Source organism: Manis pentadactyla, chromosome 13, assembly GCF_030020395.1.
Source record: "Manis pentadactyla isolate mManPen7 chromosome 13, mManPen7.hap1, whole genome shotgun sequence".
Taxonomy (NCBI): Eukaryota; Metazoa; Chordata; class Mammalia; order Pholidota; family Manidae; genus Manis; species Manis pentadactyla.
This window is the reverse complement of record NC_080031.1, coordinates 56,946,849-56,970,250: the sequence shown is the minus strand read 5'-3', so window position 1 is coordinate 56,970,250 and position 23,402 is coordinate 56,946,849. Positions and strand designations below refer to the sequence as shown.

At 37.9% G+C, this 23,402-nt stretch overlaps 1 pseudogene; it reads right to left on the bottom strand.

Annotated features, from left to right (window-relative positions):
* Nucleotides 1-1,291: 1,291 nt before the first annotated feature.
* On the bottom strand, nucleotides 1,292-22,372 carry LOC130680217 (septin-7-like; annotated as a pseudogene).
* Between the last annotated feature and the right edge of the window lie 1,030 nt (nucleotides 22,373-23,402).

The window sequence follows — 23,402 nt, the reverse complement described above, 5'->3', positions numbered from 1 at the left end:
GCTTTTGCAATTTGCCCAGATGTAATTGTTTTGAAAATAGCCCATATATATTATTTATAAACTGACTTTTCATCATTTTTTATTCTATGTCCTTTTTTTGAGCATATTTTTATATATTAAAGCACATTAGAATGATAAGGATAGATGGTGTTGAAATAAATTTTTGGCCCCAAATGGAGCCATGTCTGCCTGGAGTTTCAAGTCAGCAAAGTGAAGTTTCATGTTCTTATAAATGTTCTTCTTGACCAGAAACATACTATATCCAGTCCACTGATATCCACATGCCAGGTCCTCTCTGGTCTCTATGTCCCTTGACATTTTAAAATGACGCCAGATATAAATCCTCAGCTGATCATGCCCTACTCCCCTTCCAATGCTCTATAACACTTGCTTTTATCCAAAATCCCTTGGCAGGGTGCTCCACTGCTTGTGAGCACTGAGCTCCCTCAGAACATGGACTGCTTCCCTTGGATAAAGGACATCAAACTAGTTATTAAATTGCTTTAGTTTGACAAGGGCTACTGAGTGGTAACTAAATAGCCTGATAGAAAAATGAAATAGACAATAACAGCTACCTCACTGGACTTATTTTTTCTTGCATCACAACATTGTTCATGTGAATTTTTTACATTACAAACAAAAAAATACAGAAATGTATATATGAATACAGCTAAATGCAGAATGGTGACTTTTTTTTCCCTTTCAAGAGGTCATGATTCCCAATTCTAGTAAAATAAAGAGACTGCACATAGGTAGGAATAGGTTGGTGGTTAGCTTCACAATTTTGCCTAGAAATGAACTATAAATGCATTTCCCCCCTGCTTCTTACCATGAAGTATAAAAATGGAATTAAAGGAAAATTCTTTTTGTTTCATAACATATGCAAGATGCTATATTCTATTCTAGCAGGACCAATATATGGAAAATACCTAAATTAAATGTTATTACAAAAATGAAGCAGTAATGAGACTCTGAATAAAGAGGGTACTAAATGAAAATGTATATTTAAAGAATCCAAAACAAACACACAAACAAAAGGTTGTTATAAAAAATCTCTAGATGCATTGTAAGCATATAGGGTCTTTTTCCCATGTGTATTTTTAAACAATGGAAGTGTCAAAAAATAGGGTCAACTGTGTTAAACTAAATTACATTATTATATATGCTGCATTGAATGGAACCTTTGTATTTTATTTATTATAGTGAAGCATAGTTTGCATCATATTATGGCAATTTATCTTCAATGAAAACCTTCCAGAGTTATTTTATTTTGGAATATCCTGTAAACAGTCAAACCACCAGAACATGATTGTACAACAGTAAAATATTTTCTTGCATTAAATTGAAGACATCTGTTTAATAAAAAAAGAAAAGAGAATGTAGGAAAGGTACTTAGAGCTGTTAGTTTCTAAGTACACAACACCCTAGACAATTCAAGGCATCTTATTCTCCATCAAGAACAAAATATAATAATTTTGTCATGCTGTTAAATCCATCATTAAGGATTAAATTGGTGCAGATTGGTCAAACGGATCCAGCAAACACCGATGTCCAAGCTGGAATACTGGCAACTAATACATAAGTGGTGGTCAAATGAGGGTTTAAAAGATCTTCCCGTTCTTCTTGTTCTTTTCCAAGGTCCTTGAAGAGTTCTGTTGTTCTAAAATACGTTGTTGGGCTTCCCAGTTTGCTTTCTCATCTTCAAACTGATGACGTTTTTCCTCTAATTCTTTGTGCTGGGCTTCCTGATTCTTTTTCATTTGCTCATGGCGCCTTTGGAGCTCAGGTTCAGAGTCCAGTTCTTGAACTTTATCTTTGACCTTCATCTCAAACACCTGCTCCATCTCCATCTCCATTTTCTTTATCTTGCTACGTGCTCCCTTCTTTCTTCTTCCATTTGTGCAAGTAGGCTTTTAATAAGCTGCCCTTTATTCTTGCTATTATCAACTCCATTATAAGTCACAGCTGCCAGTTTTCTGCTCCAGTTATTTTCATAGTGTACATTTTTAGTGACATCTTTCAAGTCCTACATGTGTGCATGTGTGTTCTTTTTTTTTTTTTTGTAGATAATTATTTTTTATTGAAGGGTAGTTGACACACAGTGTTACATTACATTAGTTTCAGGTGTACAACACAGTGATTCAACATTTATATACATGATAATTCTAGGTACCAGCTATCACCATACCAAGTTCTTACAATATTTTGACTATATTCCTTATGCTATACATTACATCCCGGTTACTTATTTATTTTACAATTGGAAGTGTGTACTTTTTTGTGTGTGTGAAGGCATTTCTCATATTTATTGATCAAATGGTTGTTAACAACAATAAAATTATGTATAGGGGAGTCAATGCTCAATGCACAATCATTAATCCACCCCAAGCCTAATTTTCGTCAGTCTCCAATCTTCTGAGGCATAACGAACAAGTTCTTACATGGAGAACCAATTCTTACACAGTGAATAAGTTACATGGTGAACAGTACAAGGGCAGTCATCACAGAAACTTTTGGTTTTGCTCATGCATTATGAACTATAAACAGTCAGTTCAAATGAATACTCATTTGATTTTTATACTTGATTTACATGTGGATACCACATTTCTCTCTTTATTATTATTATTTTTAATAAAATGCTGAAGTGGTAGGTAGATGCAAGATAAAGGTAGAAAACATAGTTTAGTGTTGTAAGAGAGCAAATGTAGATGATCAGGTGTGTGCCTGTAGACTATGTGTTAATCCAAGCTAGACAAAGGCAATAAAACATCCACGTATGCAGAAGATTTCTCTCAGAACAGGGGGGGTGAGGTTCTAAGCCTCGCCTCTGTTGATCCCCAATTTCTCACCTGATGGCCCCCCTGCGACTGTGCCTGTCTTAGGTTGTTCCTCCCTTGAGGAATCTTACACGTCTCTGGCTAACCAGTCATCTTCCGGGGCCATACAGGGAAATGTAAAGTTGGTAAGTGAGAGAGAAGCCTTATTATTTGAAAAGGTTAGCTTTTTACATCTTTGCATATTTATGCCCTGTGGCTTCTATGCCCAGCATTTGTCTTGAGGTATCTTTACCACTTGGAAGAATTATGATACTCGGTAAATTCGACATGAGAAACAAATTCTATTTAAGGGTTGTAATTAGGAAGGAGGAAGAAAAGCTATAGGAGTAGCAGACAGAAGAAAACATGGGAAGATTGATTAATTATTTGACATATCTTCTTGTAGAGTAACTTCAGCATGTATAGGTTTTAAACTACTACTTAAATTGCGCACACACATTAACATAAAAGGAGTATAGTTACATAACCAAAGCATACCTGTAATTACCAGCCATCTCCAGTGAAACCAAGAAAAACAGTTAGGCACCTTAGGCATTTGTGAAAACTTATCTATGATATGGTGGATATTGTCCAACTGAACTTGAACAGTCTAAGAGAAATCAGACAAATTAAAACAACCCATTCCTGGGGACTGTTCACATCTCATATGATCTTTTAACAGTAAATAGTCTGTAGTTGTAAGATTTTGGAGCGTTACAATTTGCACTTCTCCTAATTCTTGTTGGAACTATGGGTTGAGTTCCAACAGTATAGATCCAGTCAAATTTGTTGTTTTACTGTATGCACAGGCCAGCTTAGATATCTCCTTCTTCATTCCCATGGCAAGTACAGGAACTGGTGGGATGACTGCATCTACAGCTGTAGCAGTGCGTGGATCTTTGTTGGCATTTTTTGATGATCATCTTCTGGCATGAGTCTTCCAGAGAGTGCTGATGTTGGAAGTTCTTTTTCATACCGTATCTTAGTTCATTTTCGGGGTAGCCAAATTAGGCTTTGATCCTCTGTATAAACACAATCAGACCCTTTGCCTACACTTTTATATGCCCTTTATACACTTGTGTAGAACTCATTGGAGGTCACCAAACAGGAAATGCCTTCTTTTTTTTTTTTTTTGGTATCACTAATCTACACTTACACGACGAATATTATGTTCACTAGGCTCTCCCCTATACCAGGTGCCCCTATAAACCCCTTTACAGTCACTGTCCATCAGCATAGCATAATGTTGTAGAATCACTACTTGCCTTCTCTGTGTTGTACAGCCCTCCCCTTTCTCCCACCCCGCTATGGATGCTAATCTTAACACCCCCCTTTTTCTCCCCCCCCTTATCCCTCCCTACCCACCCTTCCTCCCCAGTCCCTTTCCCTTTGGTACCTGTTAGTCCATTCTTGAGTTCTGTGATTCTGCTGCTGTTTTGTTCCTTCAGTTTTTCCTTTGTTCTTATATTCCACAGATGAATGAAATCATTTGGTATTTCTCTTTCTTCGCTTGGCTTGTTTCACTGAGCATAATACCCTCCAGCTCCATCCATGTTGCTGCAAATGGTAGGATTTTCCTTTACTTATGGCTGAGTCGTATTCCATTGTGTATATATACCACATCTTCTTTATCCATTCATCTATCGATGGACATTTAGGTTGCTTCCAATTCTTGGCTATTGTAAATAGTGCTGCAATAAACATAGGGGTACATTGGTCTTTCTCATACTTGATTGCTGCATTCATAGGGTAAATTTCTAGGAGTGGAATTCCTGGGTCAAATGGTATGTCTGTTTTGAGCATTTTGATGTACCTCCATACTGCTTTCCACAATGTTTGAACTAGTTTACATTCCCACCAGCAGTGTAGGAGGGTTCCCCTTTCTCCACAGTCTCACCAACATTTGTTGTTGTTTGTCTTTTGGATGGCAGCCATCCTTACTGGTGTGAGGTGATACCTCATTGTAGTTTTAATTTGCATTTCTCTGAAAATTAGCGATGTGGAGCATCTTTTCATGTGTCTGTTGGCCATCTGTATTTCTATTTTGGAGAACTGTGTGTTCAGTTCCTCTGCCCATTTTTTAATTGGGTTATTTGTTTTTTGTTTGTTGAGTCGTGTGAGCTCTTTATATATTTTGGACATCAAGCCTTTATCAGATCTGTCATTTTCAAATATATTCTCCCATACTGTAGGGTTCCTTTTCGTTCTATTGATGGTTTCTTTTGCTGTACAGAAGCTTTTCAGCTTAATATAGTCCCACTTGTTCATTTTACTGTTGTTTTCCTTGCCCGGGGAGATATGTTCAAGAAGAGGTCACTCATGTTTATGTCTAAGAGGTTTTTGCCTATGTTTTCTTCCAAGAGTTTAATGGTTTCATGGCTTACATTCAGGTCTTTGATCCATTTTGAGTTTACTTTTGTATATGGGGTTAGACAATGGTCCAGTTTCATTCTCCTACATGTAACTGTCCAGTTTTGCCAGCACCATCTGTTGAAGAGACTGTCATTTTGCCATTGTATGTCCATGGCTCCTTTATAAAATATTAATTGACCATATATGTCTAGGTTAATGTCTGGATTTTCTAGTCTGTTCCACTGGTCTGTGGGTCTGTTCTTGTGCCAGTACTGAATTGTCCTGATTACTATTTCTTTATAGTGGAGCTTGAAGTTGGGGATTGAGATCCCCCCTACTTTATTCTTCTTTCTCAGGATTGCTTTGCCTATTCGGGGTCTTTGGTGTTTCCATATGAATTTTTGAATTATTTGTTCCAGTTCATTGAAGAATGTTGCTGGTAGTTTCATAGGGATTGCATCAAATCTGTATATTGCTTTGGGCAGGATGGCCATTTTGACGATATTAATTCTTCCTAGCCACGAGCATGGGATGAGTTTCCATCTGTTAGTGTCCCCTTTAATTTCTCTTAAGAGTGACTTGTAGTTTTCAGAGTATAAGTCTTTCACTTCTTTGGTTAGGTTTATTCCTAGGTATTTTATTTTTTTTGATGCAATTGTGAATGGAGTTGTTTTCCTGATTTCTCTTTCTGTTGGTTCATTGTTAGTATACAGGAAAGCCACAGATTTCTGTGTGTTGATTTTGTATCCTGCAACTTTGCTGTATTCCGATATAAGTTCTAGTAGTTTTGGGGTGGAGTCTTTAGGGTTTTTTATGTACAGTATCATGTCATCTGCAAATAGTGACAGTTTAACTTCTTCTTTACCAATCTGGATTCCTTGTATTTCTTTATTTTGTCTGATTGCCGTGGCTAGGACCTCCAGTACTATGTTAAATAACAGTGGAGAGAGTGGGCATCCCTGTCTAGTTCCTGATCTCAGAGGAAATGCTTTCAGCTTCTCGCTGTTCAATATAATGTTGGCTGTGGGTTTATCATAGATGGCCTTTATTATGTTGAGGTACTTGCCCTCTATTCCCATTTTGCTGAGAGTTTTTAACATGAATGGATGTTGAACTTTGTCAAATGCTTTTTCAGCATCTATGGAGATGATCATGTGGTTTTTGTCTTTCTTTTTGTTGATGTGGTGGATGATGTTGATGGACTTTCGAATGTTGTACCATCCTTGCATCCCTGGGATGAATCCCACTTGGTCATGGTGTATGATCCTTTTGATGTATTTTTGAATTCGGTTTGCTAATATTTTGTTGAGTATTTTTGCATCTACGTTCATCAGGGATATTGTTCTGTAGTTTTCTTTTTTGGTGGGGTCTTTGCCTGGTTTTGGTGTTAGGGTGATGTTGGCTTCATAGAATGAGTTTGGGAGTATCCCCTCCTCCTCTATTTTTTGGAAAACTCTAAGGAGAATGGGTAATTATGTCTTCCCTGTATGTCTGATAAAATTCTGAGGTAAATCCATCTGGCCCGGGGGTTTTGTTCTTTGGTAGTTTTTTGATTACAGCTTCAATTTCGTTGCTGGTAATTGGTCTGTTTAGATTTTCTGTTTCTTTCTGCGTCAGTCTTGGAAGGTTGTATTTTTCTAGGAAGTTGTCCATTTCTCCTAGGTTTCCCAGCTTGTTAGCATATAGGTTTTCATAGTATTCTCTAATAATTCTTTGTATTTCTGTGGGGTCCGTCGTGATTTTTCCTTTCTCGTTTCTGATACTTGTGATTGATTTGTGTTGACTCTCTTTTCTTCTTAATAAGTCTGGCTAGAGGCTTATCTATTTTTTTTATTTCTCGAAGAACCAGCTCTTGGTTTCATTGATTTTTGCTATTGTTTTGTTCTTCTCAATTTTGTTTATTTCTTCTCTGATCTTTCTTATATCCCTCCTTCTGCTGACTTTAGGCCTCATTTGTTCTTCTTTTTCCAATTTCGATAATTGTGACGTTAGACCATTCATTTGGTATTTTTCTTCCTTTAAATATGCTTGGATTGCTATATACTTTCCTCTTAAGACTGCTTTCACTGTGTCCCACAGAAGTTGGGGCTTAGTGTTGTTGTTGTCATTTGTTTCCATATGTAGGTTTATCTCTATTTTAATTTGGTCATTGATCCATTGATTATTTAGGAGCATGTTGTTAAGCCTCCATGTGTTGGTGAGCCTTTTTGTTTTCTTTGTAGAATTTATTTCTAGTTTTATACCTTTGTGGTCTGAAAAGTTGGTTGGTAGGATTTCAATCTTTTGTAATTTACTGAGGCTCTTTTTGTGGCCTAGTATGTGGTCTATTCTGGAGAATGTCCCATGTGCTCTCGAGAAGAATGTGCATCCTGTTGCTTTTGGATGTAGAGTTCTATAGATGTCTATTAGGTCCATCTTTTCTAGTGTGTTGTTCAGTGCCTCCGTGTCCTTACTTATTTTCCTTCTAGTGGATCTATCCTTTCGAGTGAGTGGTGTGTTGAAGTGTCCTCAAATGAATGCATTGCATTTTGTTTCCTTCTTTAATTCTGTTAGTATTTGTTTCACATATGCTGGTGCTCCTGTATTGGGTGCATATATATTTATAATCTTTATATCCTCTTGTTGCACTGACCCCTTTATCTTTATGTGATGTCCTTCTTTACCTCTTGTTACTTTCTTTGTTTTGAAGTCTGTTTTGTCTGATACTAGTACTGCAACACCTGCATTTTCCCCTATTGTTTGCATGAAATATCTTTTTCCATCCCTTAACTCTTAGTCTCTGCATGTCTTTGGGTTTGAGGTTTTCCTAGGTATTTTTTTAATTTTGCATACATAGTACTTTGATATTTATATGAAGAAATGCTCACCATGATGAGCTTGTCACCATCTGTCAGTAAAGTCTTAACTGTCTTTGACAATAGTCCTTATACTGTGCTTTTCACCTAAATGATTTACTTATTTTATAACTGGAAACTTTCCCTTCATCTATTTTTCCTCTCACCCTAACCATTCTCCTCTGGCAATCACCAGTTTAGTCTCTGTAGTTATGAGTTTGTTTCTATTTTATTTCATTTTTCATTATTTGCATTTTTATATTTTAAATTTTTATGGATCTTATGGTGTTTGTCTTTCTTCACCTGGCTTATTTCACTAAGCATAATACCTTCTACATCCATCCACATTGTTGCAAATAACAAGATTTCGTTCCTTTTAATGCCCAAATATAAATCCATTCTATATACAAGCCATTTTTCTTTTTCCACCCAGGTAATAATGGAAACAAGTTACTACTCTATCTTGGCTATTACAAATAATGTTCTTTTTTAAATTTCAGAATATAGTACTATTTTTCCTGTTTTGTAACACAGCTATCTCAAATATTTATGGTCTAATTGCTTTGCCCCAGACTATGAAGCACTTTCAAATGATATGTTTGTGAGATGTGATTATATATTCATCAAATAATTGTACTATAGAGTCATTTATTAATTTGGCATTTTACTCTACATTTTTACCTTATTATATTTTTATTTATGATGTAAACTGAACATTTTGAATGATTTTTGTATCATCCTGCATTGCATTTGTTATGTCTCTATTCTCCTCCAGAGAAACAGTTCTTCAGTATTTCCCTGAATTTCAAGACCTGAAATCAACTTGAACTATTGTTGAAACAGAGGGCAAATAATCCTCAATTCATATGGAACCACAAAGACATTGAGTAGCCAAAGCAATCCTGAGAAGAAGAAGAAAGCTGGGAGTATTACACTCCTTGATGTCAATCTACACTATAAAGCACAAAAAAGACCCATAGATCAATAGAGCAAAATATAGAGCCAAGATATAAACTCACACATATATGGCCAATTAATACACAATAAAGCAGCCATGAAGATACAGTGGGGGAAAGACAGCCTCTTCAGTAATTGTCATAGAGTAAAATGGACAGCCACATGCAATAGAATGAAAATGGATTATTGTCTAACTCCATACACAGAATTAATCTCAAAATGGATTAAAGACCTAAAGATAAGACATGATACCATAAAACTTATAAAGAACACATAGGCAAAAATCTTTTGAACTTAATGTAAGTATGAGCAATATTTTTTCCAGACATATCTCCATGGGGAAAGGAAACAAAAGCAAAAATGAGCAAGTGGGATTACATCAAACTAAAAAGCTTCTGTACAGCAAAGGACACCATAAACAGAAAAAAAAAATCGGCAGAAGAACTGTAAGACATTTCTCCAAAGAAGAAATACAGATGGCCAACAAGCACATGAAAAGATGCTCCACATCGCTAATCATCAGGGGAATGCAAATCAGAACCACAGTGAGATACCACTTCCCATCAGTCAGAACAGCCACAATCCAAAAGCCAAGAAGTAACAAGTGTTGGTGAGGATGTGGAGAAGAGGGAATCCTCCTGCACTGCTGGTGGCAATGTTACTTGATGCGGCCGCTGTGGAAAACAGTTTGGAGGGTCCTCAAAAAATAAAAATACCCGAAGGGGGCGGAAGATGGCGGCGTGAGTAGAGCAGCGGAAATCTCCTCCCAAAACAACATATATCTATGAAAATATAACAAAGACAACCCTTCCTAGAATAAAGACCAGAGGACACAGGACAATATCCAGACCACATCCGCACCTGAGAGAACCCAGCGCCTCGCGAAGGGGGTAAGATACAACCCCCGGCCCCGCGGGAGCCGAGCGCCCCTCCCCCCAGCTCCTGGCGGGAGAAGAGCAGGCAGAGCGGGAGGGAGACGGAGCCCAGGGCTGCCGAACACCCAGCCCCAGCCATCCGGGCCAGAGTGCAGGGCCCTCGATACTGGGAAAACAGGGCAGCAAGAACAGTGAGCAGGCACTGGAGGCTGGGCGACAGAGGACATAAGAAAAGCGCGCGACCATTTTTTTTTTTTTTTTTGCTTTTTTGCTGCTTTGTTTTGGCGAGCGCTTTTTGGAAGTCTTAAAGGGACAGGGACCCCAATATTAGGGAAACAGGGCAGAAAGACCGGTGAGCAGAGGCCTGAGGCTGGCACCGGAGAATAAAGAAAAACGAACGACCACCTTTTTTTTTTTTAATTAAAAAAATTTTTTTTTTTTAATTAAAAAAATTTTTTTTCTTGTGTTTTTTTGTGGTCGTTGTTTTGTTTTGGCGGGTGCTTTTTGGAAGTCTTAAAGGGGCAGGGCGGGCCACTTAATCCAGAGGTAGGGAATCCGGGATCTCTGGGCACCCTAACCCCTGGGCTGCAGGGAGCAGGGAGGCCCCTTACGGAGATAAATAGCCTCCCAGCAGCTCCTGCTCCAACGCGACTCCACCATTTTGGAGTAGCTGCCCGAGCCAGGCCACGCCCACAGCAACAGCGGAGATTAACTCCATAGCACCCGGGCAGGAAGCAGAAAACCTGTCTGCGCGCAGCTGCGCAGCACAAGCCACTAGAGGCCGCTGTTCTCCCAGGAGAGGAGGGCCACAAACCAACAAGAAAGGAAGTCCTTCCAGCCGTCACTCGTCCCAGTTCTGCAGACTATTCCTATCACCATGAAAAGGCAAAGCTACAGGCAGACAAAGATCACAGAGACAACACCAGAGAAGGAGACAGACCTAACCAGTCTTCCTGACAAAGAATTCAAAATAAGAATCATAAACATGCTGACAGAGATGCAGAGAAATACGCAAGAAAAATGGGATGAAGTCCGGAAAGAGATCACAGATGCCAGAAAGGAGATCGCAGAAATGAAACAAACTCTGGAAGGGTTTATAAGCAGAATGGATAGAATGCAAGAGGCCATTGATGGAATTGAAATCAGAGAACAGGAACGCATGGAAGCTGACATAGAGAGAGACAAAAGGATCTCCAGGAATGAAACAATATTAAGAGAACTGTGTGACCAATCTAAAAGGAGCAATATCCGTATTATAGGGGACCCAGAAGAAGAAGAGAGAGGCAAAGAGATGGAAAGTATCTTAGAAGAAATAATTGCTGAAAACTTCCCCACACTGGGGGAGGAAGTAATCAAACAGACCACGGAAATACACAGAACCCCCAACAGAAAGGATCCAAGAAGGGCAACACCAAGACACATAATAATTAAAATGGCAAAGATCAAGGACAAGGAAAGAGTGTTAAAGGCAGCTAGAGAGAAAAAGGTCACCTATAAAGGGAAACCCATCAGGCTAACGTCAGATTTCTCAACAGAAACCCTACAGGCCAGAAGAGAATGGCATGATATATTTAATACAATGAAACAGAAGGGCCTTGAACCAAGGATACTGTATCCAGCACGACTATCATTCAAATATGACGGTGGGATTAAACAATTCCCAGACAAACAAAAGCTGAGGGAATTTGCTTTCCACAAACCACCTCTACAGAACATCTTACAGGGACTGCTCTAGATGGGAGCACTCCTAGAAAGAGCACAGCACAAAACACCCAACATATGAAGAATCGAGGAGGAGGAACAAGAAGGGAGAGAAGAAAAGAATCTCCAGACAGTGTATATAACAGCTCAATAAGCGAGCTAAGTTAGGCAGTAAGATACTAAAGAGGCTAACCTTGAACCTTTGGTAACCACGAATTTAAAGCCTGCAATGGCAATAAGTACATATCTTTCAATAGTCACCCTAAATGTTAATGGGTTGAATGCACCAATCAAAAGACACAGAGTAACAGAATGGATAAAAAAGCAAGACCCATCTATATGCTGCTTACAAGAAACTCACCTCAAACCCAAAGACATGTACAGACTAAAAGTCAAGGGATGGAAAAACATATTTCAAGCAAACAACAGTGAGAAGAAAGCAGGGGTTGCAGTACTAATATCAGACAAAATAGACTTCAAAACAAAGAAAGTAACAAGAGATAAAGAAGGACACTACATAATGATAAAGGGCTCAGTCAAACAAGAGGATATAACCATTCTAAATATATATGCACCCAACACAGGAGCACCAGCATATGTGAAACAAATACTAACAGAACTAAAGGGGGATATAGACTGCAATGCATTCATTCTAGGAGACTTCAACACACCACTCACCCCAAAGGATAGATCCACTGGGCAGAAAATAAGTAAGGACACGGAAGCACTGAACAACACAGTAGAGCAGATGGACCTAATAGACATCTATAGAACTCTACATCCAAAAGCAGCGGGATATACATTCTTCTCAAGTGCACATGGAACATTCTCCAGAATAGACCACATACTAGGCCACAAAAAGAGCATCAGAAAATTCCAAAAGATTGAAATCCTACCAACCAACTTTTCAGACCACAAAGGCATAAAACTAGAAATAAACTGTACAAAGAAAGCAAAGAGGCTCACGAACACATGGAGGCTTAACAACACGCGCCTAAATAATCAATGGATCAATAACCAAATCAAAATGGAGATCCAGCAATATATGGAAACAAATGACAACAACAACACTAAGTCCCAACTTCTGTGGGACACAGCAAAAGCAGTCTTAAGAGGAAAGTATATAGCAATCCAAGCATATTTAAAAAAGGAAGAGCAATCCCAAATGAATGGTCTAATGTCACAATTATCGAAATTGGAAAAAGAAGAACAGATGAGGCCTAAGGTCAGCAGAAGGAGGGACATAATAAAGATCAGAGAAGAAATAAATAAAATTGAGAAGAATAAAACAATAGCAAAAATCAATGAAACCAAGAGCTGGTTCTTCGAGAAAATAAACAAAATAGATAAGCCTCTAGCCAGACTTATTAAGAAGAAAAGAGAGTCAACACAAATCAACAGTATCAGAAACGAGAAAGGAAAAATCACGACGGACCCCACGGAAATGCAAAGAATTATTGGAGAATACTATGAAAACCTATATGCTAACAAGCTGGGAAACCTAGGAGAAATGGACAACTTCCTAGAAAAATATAACCTTCCAAGATTGACCCAGGAAGAAACAGAGAAAATCTAAACAGACCAATTACCAGCAACGAAATTGAAGCTGTAATCAAAAAACTACCAAAGAACAAAACCCCCGGGCCAGATGGATTTACCTCGGAATTTTATCAGACATACAGGGAAGACATAATACCCATTCTCCTTAAAGTTTTCCAAAAAATAGAGGAGGAGGGGATACTCCCAAACTCATTCTATGAAGCTAACATCACCCTAATACCAAAACCAGGCAAAGACCCCACCAAAAAAGAAAACTACAGAACAATATCCCTGATGAACGTAGATGCAAAAATACTCAACAAAATATTAGCAAACCGAATTCAAAAATACATCAAAAGGATCATACACCATGACCAAGTGGGATTCATCCCAGGGATGCAAGGATGGTACAACATTCGAAAGTCCATCAACATCATCCACCACATCAACAAAAAGAAAGACAAAAACCACATGATCATCTCCATAGATGCTGAAAAAGCATGCGACAAAGTTCAACATCCATTCATGTTAAAAACTCTCAGCAAAATGGGAATAGAGGGCAAGTACCTCAACATAATAAAGGCCATCTATGATAAACCCACAGCCAACATTATATTGAACAGCGAGAAGCCGAGAGCATTTCCTCTGAGATCGGGAACTAGACAGGGATGCCCACTCTCTCCACTGTTATTTAACATAGTACTGGAGGTCCTAGCCACGGCAATCAGACAAAATAAAGAAATACAAGGAATCCAGATTGGTAAAGAAGAAGTTAAACTGTCACTATTTGCAGATGACATGATACTGTACATAAAAAACCCTAAAGACTCCACCCCAAAACTACTAGAACTGATATCGGAATACAGCAAAGTTGCAGGATACAAAATCAACACACAGAAATCTGTGGCTTTCCTATATACTAACAATGAACCAACAGAGAGAGAAATCAGGAAAACAACTCCATTCACAATTGCATCAAAAAAAATAAAATACCTAGGAATAAACCTAACCAAAGAAGTGAAAGACTTATACTCTGAAAACTACAAGTCACTCTTAAGAGAAATTAAAGGGGACACTAACAGATGGAAACTCATCCCATGCTCGTGGCTAGGAAGAATTAATATCGTTAAAATGGCCATCCTGCCCAAAGCAATATACAGATTTGATGCAATCCCTATGAAACTACCAGCAACATTCTTCAATGAACTGGAACAAATAATTCAAAAATTCATATGGAAACACCAAAGACCCCGAATAGCCAAAGCAATCCTGAGAAAGAAGAATAAAGTAGGGGGGATCTCACTCCCCAACTTCAAGCTCTACTATAAAGCCATAGTAATCAAGACAATTTGGTACTGGCACAAGAGCAGAGCCACAGACCAATGGAACAGACTAGAGAATCCAGACATTAACCCAGACATATATGGTCAATTAATATTTGATAAAGGAGCCATGGACATACAATGGCGAAATGACAGTCTCTTCAACAGGTGGTGCTGGCAAAACTGGACAGCTACATGTAGGAGAATGAAACTGGACCATTGTCTAACCCCATATACAAAAGTAAACTCAAAATGGATCAAAGACCTGAATGTAAGCTATGAAACCATTAAACTCCTGGAAGAAAACATAGGCGAAAACCTCTTAGACATAAACATGAGTGACCTCTTCTTGAACATATCTCCCCGGGCAAGGAAAACAACAGCAAAAATGAGTAAGTGGGACTATATTAAGCTGAAAAGCTTCTGTACAGCAAAAGACACCATCAATAGAACAAGAAGGATCCCTACAGTATGGGAGAATATATTTGAAAATGACACATCCGATATAGGCTTGACGTCCAGAATATATAAGGAGCTCTCACGCCTCAACAAACAAAAAACAAATAACCCAATTAAAAAATGGGCAGAGGAACTGAACAGACAGTTCTCCAAAAAAGAAATACAGATGGCCAACAGACACATGAAAAGATGCTCCACATCGCTAATTATCAGAGAAATGCAAATTAAAACTACAATGAGGTATCACCTCACACCAGTAAGGATGGCTGCCATCCAAAAGACAAACAACAACAAATGTTGGCGAGGCTGTGGAGAAAGGGGAACCCTCCTACACTGCTGGTGGGAATGTAAGTTAGTTCAACCATTGTGGAAAGCAGTATGGAGGTACATCAAAATGCTCAAAACAGACTTACCATTTGACCCAGGAATTCCACTCCTAGGAATTTACCCTAAGAATGCAGCAATCAAGTTTGAGAAAGACAGATGCACCCCTATGTTTATTGCAGCACTATTTACAATAGCCAAGAATTGGAAGCAACCTAAATGTCCATCAATAGATGAATGGATAAAGAAGATGTGGTACATATACACAATGGAATACTACTCAGCTATAAGAAAAGGGCAAATCCAATCATTTGCAGCAACATGGATGGAGCTGGAGGGTATTATGCTCAGTGAAACAAGCCAAGCGGAGAAAGAGAAATACCAAATGATTTCACTTATCTGTGGAATATAAGAACAAAGGAAAAACTGAAGGAACAAAACAGCAGCAGAATCACAGAACTCAAGAATGGACTAACAGGTACCAAAGGGAAAGGGACTGGGGAGGATGGGTGGGTAGGGAGGGATAAGGGGGGGAGAAGTAGGGGGGTATTAAGATTAACATGCATGGGGGGGTAGGAGAAAAGGGAGGGCTGTACAACACAGAGAAGGCAAGTAGTGATTCTACAACATTTTGCTATGCTGATGGACAGTGACTGTAAAGGGGTTTATAGGGGAGACCTGGTATAGGGGAGAGCCTAGTAAACATAATATTCGTCATGTAAGTGTAGATTAGTGATAGCAAAAAAAAAAAAAAAAAAAAGGGCAGTTCCTGTGTGGTAACCTCCAACGAGTTCTACACAAGGGTATAAAGGGCATATAAAAGTGTAGGCAAAGGGTCTCTTTGTGTTTATACAGAGGATCAAAGCCTAATTGGGCTACCCCGAAAATGAACTAAGATATGATATGAAAAAGAACTTCCAACATCTGCACCCTCTGGAAGACTCATGCCAGAAGATGATCATCAAAAAACCCCAACAAAGATCCACGCACTGCTACAGCTGTAGATGCACTCATCCCACCAGTTCCTGGACCTGCCATGGGAATGAGGAAGGAGATATCTAAGCTGGCCTGTGCATACAGTAAAACAACAAAATTGGACTGGATCTATACTGTTGGAACTCAACCAAGAATTTGGAGAAGTGCAAATTGTAGCGCTCCAAAGTCTTACAACTACAAACTATTTATTGTTAAAAGAACATATGGCATGTGAACAGTCCCCAGGAATGGGTTGTTTTAATTTGTCTGATTTCTCTCAGACTGTTCAAGTTCATTTGGACAATATCCACCATATCATAGATAAGTTTTCACAAATGCCTAAGGTGCCTAACTGGTTTTCTTGGTTTCACTGCAGATGGCTGGTAATTACAGATATGCTTTGGTTATGTAACTATACTCCTATTATGTTAATGTGTGTGTGCAATTTAAGTAGTAGCTTAAAACCTATACATGCTGAAGTTACTCTACAAGAAGATATATCAAAGAAATAATCAATCTTCCCATGTTTTCTTCCGCCTGCTACTTCTATAGCTTTTCTTCTTCCTTCCTAATTACAACCCTTAAATAGAATTTGTGCCCCATATCAAATTTACCGAGTATCATAATTCTTCCAAGTGGTAAAGATACCTCAAGACAAATGCTGGGCATAGAAGCCACAGGGCATAAATATGCAAAGAAGTAAAAAGCTAACTTTTTCAAACAATAAGGCTTCTCTCTCACTTACCAACTTCACATTTCCCTGTATGGCCCCGGAAGATGACTGGTTAGCCAGAGACGGGTAAGATTCCTCAAGGGAGGAACAACCTAAGACAGGCACAGTCGCAGGGGGGCCATCAGGTGAGAAATTGGGGATCAACAGAGGTGAGGCTTAGAACCTCACCCCCCCGTTCTGAGAGAAATCTTCTGCATACGTGGATGTTTTATTCCCCTGGTCTAGCTTGGATTAACACATAGTCTACAGGCACACACCTGATCATCTACATTTGCTCTCATACAACACTAAACTATGTTTTCTACCTTTATCTTGTATCTACCTACCACTTCAGCATTTTAATAAAATAATAATAGTAAAGAGAGAAATGTGGTATCCACATATAAATCAAGTATAAAAACCAAATCAGTATTCATATTTGAACTGACTGTTTATAGTTCATAATGCATGAGCAAAACCGAAAGTTTCTGTGATGACTGCCCTTGTACTGTTCACTATGTAACTTATTCATTATGTAAGAATTTGTTCTACATGTAAAAACTTGTTTGTTATGCCTCAGAAGATTGGAGACTGACAAAAATTAGGCTTGGGGTGGAATAATGATTGTGCATTGAGCATTGACTCCCCTATACAGAATTTTATTGTCGTTAACAACCATTTGATCAATAAATATGAGAGATGCCCTCACAAAAAAAAAAAAAAAAAAAAGACAGACTTCCAATGGTAAAATAAATTAGTAACCGGGATGTAATGTATAGCATAAGGAATATAGTCAAGATATTGTAACAGCCTGGTAGGGTGATAGCTGGAACCTAGAATTATGTATATAAATGTTCTACCACTGTGTTGTACACTTGAAACTCATGTAATGTAATACTGTGTGTCAACTACCCTTCAATAAAAAATAATTATTAAAAAAAAAAAAAAAAAGTGATATCCAACAAAGTTACACATGTCTTATCATAAAGTAAATTTCTTACAAAAATAAAAAAAATAAAAAATAAAAAAAAATAAAAATAAAAATACCCTAAAAATACAAATATCACATGACTCTGTAATTCCACTTCTAGGAATTTCTGTAAAGAAAACAAAATTCCTCCTTTGAAAAGACTCTTACACACTGAGAAGTGGTGGGTGTGCGGTTACCATGGGAGGGTCTGGGCTGGGTGAGTAGGTAGGGTGAGGGGGGTATAGGGCACACAGATTCTCAGTCATAATGTAAGCTGGTCATGGGGATGGTGGTATAGCACGGGGAGTATAGTCAGAGGTTCTGTAACATCTTCCTATGTTTTCAGAGAGTAACTGCACTAGTTGGGGTGAGGATTTAATAATGTGAGTAACTGTTCAACTGCTATGTTGCATACTTGAAGTCAATATAAGATTGTACAACAATTACACTTCAAAAAAAGAAAAGTAAAGAAATGGGCAAGACATAGGCTGTGAGAAATTATCAAGACATGTCCAACAAAGAACTTATATTCAGAATAAGAAAAACTACAAATCAATAATAAAGAGAAGAAACAAAAGGAGACACAGAACAGATAATGGATGAGGTTAGAGATGAAATGGTTATCGGTACTTTATTTTTGCATAGAGAAAACATGTTTAAGTAATCAGCCAACATCACATGAGCCAACGTTCATCCCCATGAGGTGTCCTGCTGACTGGGGACTGCAGAGACTGCTAACTGCACTCATCTAATAAAAAAGTCCAGTGAGGTAGCTGTTATTGTCTATTCCATTTTTCTACCAGTCTATTTAGTTACCTGTCAGTACCCTTGTCAAACTAAAGCAATTTAATAACTAGTTTGATGTCCTTTATCCAAGCGAAGCAGTCCATGGTCTGAGGGAGCACAGCGCTTGCAACAGTGGAACACCCTTCCCAAGGGATTTTGTGTAAAAGCAAGTTTTATAGAGCTTTGGAAAGGGATTAGGGCATAATTGGCTGAGAATTCATATCTGGCATTATTTTAAAATGTCAAGGGCTGTAGAGCCCAGAGAAGACCTGGCATGTGGTTATCAGTGGTCTGGATATAGTATGTTTCTGGTCAAGAAGAACATTTGTCAGAACATGAAACTTCACTTTGCTGACTTGAAACTCCAGGCAGAAGTGGCTCCATCTGGGGCCACAAATTTATTTCAACACCATCTATCCTTATCATTCCATTGTGCTTTCATATGTAAAAATATGCTCAAGCAAAAGGACACAGAATAAAAAATGATGAAAAGTCAGTTTATAAATAATATATATGGGCTATTTTCAAAACAATTACATCTGGGCAAATTGCAAAAGCAGACTTGAATGAATAGATAAAAAACTGCTTGATGCTTGAGAAGATACAAAATGGTGAACATGCTCTTTCTTATGGCACAATGACTTGATTACTATAAAATAGAGCTGCCAACAACAGATACAGAAAATTTTTAACAGCATTCAGCTTGCTACTCAATGGGAGAGACCAAAGGGAAAATTACAGGTTTAATGTAAATCATCTTTAAATCAGGCACCTAGTATTGAGGCTTTTTGATGCATCCCTTCCTTATCTTCTCTAAATTGTAACTATGACCATTATCTGTGGATAGTGTTTATGAATTCACTTAATACTTTTAAAACCATATGAAGAATGTACCATGATATCCAGAAAGATTGGAACACAGGTCTTATTTTGATGGAATTGATAAAGCAAGGGAAAGCAGTCAGTCTCTTCAAAATTAAGTCTTTTCATATTTAGAGGCGTTAACAGGCAGGACTGGAGAGGACTTCCCGCTGTCGTTGCTAAGTCGTCTCCCCTGAGGCAGGGCATTGTTATGCTCAGGCTGAAGGATCTTCTTATTCTTCTCCCTGCAGTCAGTCTATATAAATAAAATTTAAATTTATAGAAGTCAGTGAAATACTCTTTTATACTTTTCTTCCTGTAGATCTGCAGCAATGCCAAAACTACTTTCTGAATAATGAAGCAAATGTGCCCTATCTGTAGTTTCTTGGCTATGCATTGGCATTGTAATGAGAAAGCCATATCTTTTAATGTTGTCCAACAGGGAAAATGGGTGCAGTTTTCTAGGCTGAGCACAACTTTCTAGTATATTCAATATTGCCAGTCAGGGTTTATGATAAAAATAGATATCAGGGCCCTGACACGTTCAATGACAATTCTTTATTTCCCCTCCCTCTTCTTGGTTTCTCTGACAGCTGCGTTTAGGTAAATGAATAGATAGGTCCTAGGAAAAAGAAATTAAACTTCTTAGAGACTTTATAATTGTGAAAAATTAGTCTTTCTAGATTTAAATATAACAGATAATGAAATGCAGTGACGCTGATGTTTTTCTGACTTGATGAGGCCTGTAGGGCTTCCCACACGTCCTGCCCTGAGAAGGGGAACAGCGCGGGGTCTTGAGGTGAGCCAGGAGTCATGGTGCTGGGGCCCTGTGGCTTTAGATGATCTAATTCACCCCCCTGAGATGCTTTAATACCTCCCCTGAGAACCTCACTTGCCGTGACCCGATTTCCTTTAAATGGAGCTTTGCGACACTATGGAAAGGATTTCAGAAAATTAATCAAGTTGAAAAAATATTTTCAGACATGACACTATTCACTGCCATTGTCTTTTTATCTCCAAGAAAGCAGACACTCCAAGAGGAAGCAAAACCTAAGATCCAGCCAAGTACAGGCTTTCTCACCTCAACAGGTAATAAGCATTGGAGGTTCATTTTAGAACCAAATTCTGAATATTGTTATTCTAAAGTTGCTTTTCATGCTTGCTCTCATTTCTGGATTAGCTTCCAGAAAATACTGGAAAAAATAGGTGAATAATAATAAGCTAAAACATTTTCGATTTGATGTTCTTTGTGATTTAGAAACATACCTAAATTGATCCATGAGAAATTAATGAAAAGTTAAGTAGTGAAAAGATTCATTTTAACAACAATTTAAGGAGCTTTCGACTTGAGGGTTTAGTATTTAATTAAAAGCATTCAATAAGCTGAAAATCAGCTCTGAGGGGAAAAACACTGAGCACATCTGAAATAAAGGTGGTGCTAGAAAATCTATTGTTTTCTCTAAGAAATTTGGCAAGCTCATAGATTTTGCAAAAATGTGAGCATTCTCTATTTGTAACGAATAAACAATCTATTTTAGATACTTTCAGAAGTTGTTTGTCTAAGAATATTGGTAAGTGATAAATAACATCCTAATTGTTACTACTTATTTCAAAATTTCTGGTATTTATTTTCCTTTCATTTTTTTGCAGAGTACAGTCTGTATTTTGTCTTTTCTCAGAGAAGGATATCTTCATCCTCCTTGAAATATGAACTTGACACTTAATTTTGCCTAGAAATAATAGGTCCCTTCATTTACAATGAAGATTTATTCTCTTAAGATACATTCTCTTTACTTGAAAAGATGAGAGATAGGGCATGCAGATTGTCTGTGTGTCTGATTGTGAAGAGAAGTAGTCCTACCTCCTGCTAACACTTTTTATTTTCTGTTTCTTACTACAACTGCATTTCCAACTATGCCTAATGATTTATCCATTCTCTTCATTTTCTTTACATTTTCCTCTTTTTGTGTTTATAGCATGAAATAAGAGATTAATTCAATTAATATATTCTCTGTTAGTGAGTCATTTTCTTGTAATAGTGTTTATTAAATTAAACTTTTCACTAGTAATCTCCATTTATCATTGCTGCATTCTCAAATTTGTGTTGCTTACAGATAAACCCTATATAGTTGCAGTGGAAACAACTTAACAAGCAAATGTTCTACAATATAAAACTGATATATAATAGTTAATTTTAATTCAATTAATTTAGCAACAATGAAACAAAATTTGCCATTTAGTAATACATAGTATGAATCAACTCAATTATAATTTTTCTATTCAATTAAGCTTTTTGGTGTATATATGCTGTTAAAAAAGAAATAACATCACCACCTTTTTTCAACAAAAGAGAGCACGTGTATATGATGTGGTCTCACTTTAAAGCCAGCCCACACTCTACAAATTGATAAAGTGCAGATTTTAGACAATGTCTTAACCAACTGTAAGAAATGTGTAGCCTTCAAAGAATAGTGCTTCAGGGAAGCTATTAAAAAATTATTAAATTGCTTTATCCTCAGGAGGCATGGTAGAGTCAAGGGCATTGGCCAGTGTCACAGCAGTGATGGGATTCCTCCTGGGGGGATTCTCTGACACCAGAGAGCTCCAAGATCTACATGCCTTCCTTTTTTAACTGATTTACTTGGCAACACTGTTGGGAAACATTCTCATTATTGTGCTTATGACCATGGACCAGTGTCCTCACACTCCAATGTACTTCTTCCTGAAGAATTTGTCCTTCTTTGACCTCTGCCTTATTTCCATCATTGTTCCAAAATCCATTCTCAACTCTCTTTCCAATAACACCTCTTTCTCTTTCCCAGGATGTGTACTGCAGGTCTTGCTGGTGATACACTTTGCGGGGTCTGAGGTGTCCACCCTCGCTGCCATGTCCTATGACCGCTATGCATCATGAACAAGACAGCATGTGGGAAGTCGGCAGCTGCCTCCTGGGTCCTTGGAGGATTCTTTGGAGGCCTATATGCAACTGGCACTTTCTCTTTATCTTTCTGTGGTTCCAGAAGAGTCCCACAGTTTTTCTGTGAGGTTCCCTCATTATTAAAGATTTCTTGCTCTAAAGATCATATTACCATTAATGTCAGTGTGGCCATTGGGATATTTTATGGGTTTTTTTTGCTTACTTGCCATTGTTTTCTCATACATCTATATTTTCAATACAGTGCTAAGGATCCCATCTGTACAAGGCAGGCCAAAAGCTTTCTCCACCTGCCTTCCCCATCTCATGGCTGTGTCCACCTGTCTCCTGACAGGAGCCATTGCCTATTTGAAACCAGTGCCTGAGTCCCCGTCTCTCCTGGACTTGCTGCTCTCAGTGCTGTGCTCAGTGCTCCTCCCTCTCTGAATCCCATTATCTACAGCCTTAGGAACAGGGAAATCAAGGCAGCCCTGAGAAAGCTCCTGTGGAAACTAGGAGGCAGTGTGAAATAGGAGAAATAGAAATACAATTGCCAGAGCTGAATTTTTCTTTCTTATTCTCATTAACAGTCTTTATGATATTGGGTGTGTAGCAATTCTTCTCCGTTGGTTTTCTAAAAAAAATCTAAGTTTGAAAGATTGGAATTCCCCTAGCTTCAAAAAAGCTCTAGTTTTTGTCAAGATGTATTTCACTTAGTGAATCTACCCCTGAATTTATCTTATCTTACTGACTTTAGCAGATTTACTTTTATACAATAATTTTGTATGTTTAGCAATTTCAACAATAAAAGGCTACCAAATTTGGACTATTTCTATTTGTATCTTATTTTCAAACATTACATTCATATATCAAATTTTAGCTAATTCAAAAATCATATGCAGAGAATAGAACAATTGCACATATTAAAATTCCTGCACTGAATTTCATGAATTTTACACAAATTCTTTAATCAATATTTAGATATTATTAGGTAGTGGACATTAC